This window comes from Fukomys damarensis, unplaced genomic scaffold (genome assembly GCF_012274545.1).
Source record: "Fukomys damarensis isolate Sample0158 unplaced genomic scaffold, DMR_v1.0_HiC HiC_scaffold_15, whole genome shotgun sequence".
Classification (NCBI taxonomy): domain Eukaryota; kingdom Metazoa; phylum Chordata; class Mammalia; order Rodentia; family Bathyergidae; genus Fukomys; species Fukomys damarensis.
The window spans coordinates 4,739,617-4,744,913 of record NW_022900927.1 but is presented as its reverse complement, the minus strand read 5'-3'; positions in this window follow the sequence as shown (position 1 = coordinate 4,744,913).

Genomic DNA, 5,297 nt, shown 5'->3' with positions numbered 1-5,297 from the left:
CTCCTCTTCCTCTTCCCCTCCCCTTCTCTCTAGACACGATCTCACTGTGTAGTTCAGGCTGGCCTTGAACTCACAATGTAGCCCAGACTGGCCTCAAACTCATGTCAATCCTTCTATTTCAGCCTCCTGAGTGCTGGAATTACAGGCTAGCCTGTACAGTCAGAAGATTCAGCTTTCGTGAGGAAAGAGAATCCTTTTGGAGGAGGTGGGCTAGTTGTCCAAAGAATTAATCAGGACCTCACAGCTAAAAGTTTGCCTTCAGTCTCAGAGAAAACTTTGGAGTTGGACTTTTCAGCAATGCTGGAACTATTAGAACTTTGGCAACTCAAAGAGTTGAACTAAATGCATCTGGCAGCCAGGCGTGGTGGTGCACGCCTGTAATCCCAGCACTTGGGAGGCAGAAGCAGGAAGATTGACTAGAGTTGGAGTCAGCCTGAGCTACATGATTTCAGGGACGGCCTGAACTATAAAGTGAGACGCTGTGTCAAAAAAACAAAAAAACAAACAAAAAAAAATGCATCTGGCACGAAGATACCCAAGAAGCCAGGTGTGGTGGTGCACGCCTATAATCCCAACACTGAGAAGGCTGAGGCAGGAGGGTCACTGCAAGTTTGAAGCCAGCCTGAGCTACATGGTGAGACCCTGTCTCAAAAAATCAAAACAAAAACAAGCAAAGAGATGCAGAAGAACCAAGAAATGGAGGGAGGGGAAGTGAAAAGGATAGAAAAAGAATTGAGATGTGTAATGTACATGTTCCAGCTCCCCACTATGAATGTGGTTGTTGTGCACTGCAAACATGTACTAATGAAAATAAAAAATAAAGAGTGGGGTAAAAAAGAACATCACTGTACGCCCAGGACCTAGAAGTATACCTGGCTTATAGTAGGCACTTACTAAACACTTGTTAGACCAATAAATGAATACACAAATGCAAATACATATACATAAAATTATTCTTTCTACTAAAACTTACCATTTAATACATAGGGAGTTAAATATTGTTGACTCATTCCTCAGCAGTGCTATGACCACTCAGTTACTTGTCACAGACACTATGTAGCCCAGTCTAGCCTCAGACTCCCAGCAGTCCTCCTGCCTCAGCCTCCCAAATGCTGGAACTACAGGCACGTGCCACCACACGAGCTAATAAAGCTGATTTTTAAAAACTGATGCCCAAAACTGCAGGGATGATGGGCAGACAGTGCGAGGGCCTAGTCAGGAGGATATCAGAGGGTATAAACTCTTCCTTCTTTCTTGGGTCGCTAGTCTTTTTTCATACCTTTGTCCCTTGGCTGGGTTCCTCCCAGTTAGTCCTTCTGAGCCCTTCTCCTATGGGCAGTTTAGTGGGCAGCTGCAACACCTTCACCAACACTAGGTGATCTCTAGCCCAGTAGAGATGTTTACAAACTTTTTCATATTTTTTCATTTTTATTTATTTAGTTAGTTTTTTACAACAGGGCTCACTATGTAGTTGAGACTGACCTGCTGGTCTCAAACTCACAGTGATCCTCCTGCCTCAGCCTCCCGAGTGCTGGGATTATAGGCATGTGCCACTATGCCCGGCTTTTTCATATTTTTAAAAACTTATTCAGTTGTTTATTTTGAGACAGGGTGTCACTATGTAGTTCAAGATGGCCTTGAACTCATTATGTAGCCCAGGCTGGCCTTGAATTTATGCTGATCCTTCTGTCTCAACCTCCCAAGTACTGGGATTGCAGGTGTGAGCCACCACATCCAGTTTACAAACTTTTTAAAAGCAGCCAATCCCTTTTTCCAGGCAAACCTTTATGCAGAACCTCATTGAAACAAATAAATGTAATACGGTATCATATTAGGATACATTTACATTTTAAGTTCAATTTCATGACATCTTTGTGTTATAAAATCCTTCAGAGTTAAGAAGCCTGGTTTGATGAATTTTATATGTAGAACCATACATGTATATTATTTTAAGTTGCTATTTAAAAATTGTTAACATTATAATTAAAGTTTCTGGGTAAAAGTGGTAGAATTGAATATATGCATTTAAATTTGTTCTATTGAAACCCCACTAAAACCATAGGAAAAGCTTTTCTTTTTGTACCAGGCATCGAACTCGGGACCTTGGGCTTGCTAGGCAGGCAGTGGAACCACTGAGCTAAATCCCCGGCCCTAGCAAAGACTTTTTAAAGGCATAAATCCACAAGGAAAAGGAAGCAGAAGAGGAGACAAAAGCAAAATGTTTTAGAAAGCTAGATGGATGAGCAGTTATTGACTCAGACCAGGGAAGGATGACTGCCAAGGCAATAGCAGGGCAACTGTGTGGCAAAAAGTACTGGTTCTGCTGACCAGAGATGGGGCAGCCTCCACCAAGGGAGACACCAGACGCTGATGCCAGAGGCTCACTGCCGGGTCACTGTGCAGAGGAGCTCAGGATGGAAAAGGCCACTCATATATCCTTCTCATCAGCTTTTTGGTGCCCTACCCTTAAGAAAACCGAAGATTATGAGAACTCCAAGAAGATAATTTAACATGGAAAGACAGAGACCATAACAATATAAAAAGAAATTTGGAGCAAACATTATGCTGAAAGAAGAAAAATTAAAACAAAACTTTCAGTGGTAGCTTCCAAGATAAAAAGCTAAAACAAACTGAAACAAAATAAGGTGCTATAAAGATAAATCAAGAGTAATACAATCTTTAAAATAGAATGAAAAAGCAAGGTTGAGGAAGTCTCCTAGAAAATAAGACAAAGGCCGGGGATTTAGCCCAGTGGTTCCAGCGCCTGCCTTGCAAGCATAAGGTCCTGAGTTCGATCCCTGGTACAAAAAAAAAAAAAAAAAAAAAAAAAAAAAAAAAAAAAGAAAGAAAAGAAAAGAAAATACAATATACCAAAACTTAAAAAAAAAAAACACACAAAAAGGTGGAAAGTTGGAGAGAAAAATAAGAAATCAGAAGTCCTAGTCCAGTAGGTCTATCATCCAAATTTTAGGAGTTCTAAAACAGAACAGAGAAAATGGGAGGAAGCAGCTCATCAATGGGATGATCCAAGATTACTTCCTGGAAGGGTGTATAAATCAGTGGTAGACCGCTTGTCTATCCTGGGTTTAACTCTAGCGAGACACACACACACACACTCGCACTATTATAGATTTAAATTTGGAAGATAGGAGTTAGAAACTATATACAAGTGGCGGGGAGGGGAAGAGCGAAAAGAACTAAATTCTCAAATCTGTCCCTATTATTTGTGGGGGCTGAGGCAAGTTTCCAAAAGATTCACATACTAAACACTTCAGTGTTATGAATTAAGCTAATGAATTATAAAACATGTTCTAAATTCCTAAGTTTACAAAAATCTACTTTCATAGGGACTTGGAAAGCTAGGTTCTAAATTAGACCTTTTGGACTCTAGAATTCTGTATTAGAAATGGCAGTCCCAGGATCCTGACTCTTGTTTGAACCCCTGCCCTTTTGCTCTCGGTCATTGTTCTGCATTGAGAGAGCCTCATACCGTGGCCTGTGGACACCCTACTTATGCCTGAGCCTCTCTCTCTAAACAGTTGCCCTGTGACTACTCCTCAAGCCCAGGGATGCCCACAACAGCAAGGTCTCCTTGGGGAGGAGCGATTCAAGCAGAAGCTGGTGCGGTCCCAGAAGCAAACTAGGCAGGGAATTCCAGGGTCCTAGTATGTAGAATATGGTCCAGAAGGGGGTGAGTAGGCTCTGGATGGAATAGTCCCTTGGGTCAGTCAGCCTGTGGAGTGGGGGACTGGAGGAGGTCTGGAGAAAACGAAAGTCAATGCCAAAAGAGGCAGCTGAAAGAGGTGAGAATGGTTCTCTTTGGGGAGGGGAAGTTAATGGGGACGGGTCTGCTGTTTATCTTAACATATCTCATATAATTATTTGATTTTAAAATATGTGTTTGAATACTTCACTCACACACAAAAGCCAAGAAATAGGGTTGGGGTATAGATCGTTGGTAAAGTGTGAGGACCCGGACACACACACCTCCTTAAAATGTAAATTGTAGAAGTTTATGGATATCCTGTGTGGTGGCCCTCACTAACAGTCCTAGCTACTCTGGAGGCTGAGGCAGGATTGAGCCTATTTTGAGGCCAGTTTGGGCAACATAAACCCTGTTTCAAACAACAGAGGACACTTTATGTCTCCTCTGAACTACTGCTATGTCTAGAATTCTCAGTAGTAAAGTTTGTAAACCACAGAATTAGGCTCTCATTTGAGGCTATCTAGATATTTTTATGATTTAAAACCACATAGAAGTTTCTGTGGTGACCTCTAAAAGTTAATCCCACTTCCTTTTCCTCCCACTTGTCACCTTTAATTCAGGACTTCTACTTCGGGTTGGTTTTCTTACCTCTCCTCTGCTAGACTCTAAATTCCTGGCAATCAGGGACCTGCCTCAGAGTTTTCTGGGACTAAGGAACCTGGCAAAGAGTACAGCCTGAGGTTAAGTGTTCATAAATAAAAGAAACAGGCTTTGAAGCAAAGGAGCTCAATTCCTTTCTGTATCACTTATTTGAAGCCTTGTCAGTTGCTAGCCAGAGACCTTCCGCTTTATTCGTTAAATGGTTTTGGGTTACAAACTATCTTGTCCCTCACCTGCATGACATAATTTATCTCACTTTTTAAAAATTCCTATAAAAGACCAGGTGCTCCGTCTTCAGTTAACTGCTTGGTGGGTGCCAGATTTAAAAAATAACTTCAGAGTTAAGTGAGAAGCACCTGTATAACCTGAGGGCAGGGATTTTTGGAGGGGGTGAGGGGGTTAATGTCTCGTGCCTGGAACCGGTGCTCAATGTTAGAGTTAAATTTTAAAGATTTTTTTTTTTTTTGAGACAGGGCCTCATTATGTAGTTCAGACTGACCTGGAACTCACTATGTAGACCGGGCTGGTCTCGAACTCGCAGCGATTCTCCTGCCTCAGCCTCCCGAATGCTGAGATTACAGATGTGTGCCACCACACCCGGCTTAGAGTGGTAAATTTCAAAATGCTTTGCGAAGAGCAAACAGGACGAATGCCTCTTCCCATCCCCGATCCTTGTCTGGGACTCTGGCGGCCTTAGGTGTAGCGTGGGCAGCTGGCTGGGGAACGGGCGCCGCGGAATCAGAGACGCGCGGGCGGCGAGGACCGGGGACAGCGCTCCGCTAGGCGCAGCTCATGCTTTGCGAAGAGAACAGGACGAATGCCTCTTCCCATCCCCGATCCTTGTCTGGGACTCTGGCGGCCTTAGGTGTAGCGTGGGCAGCTGGCTGGGGAACGGGCGCCGCGGAATCAGAGACGCGCGGGCGGCGAGGAC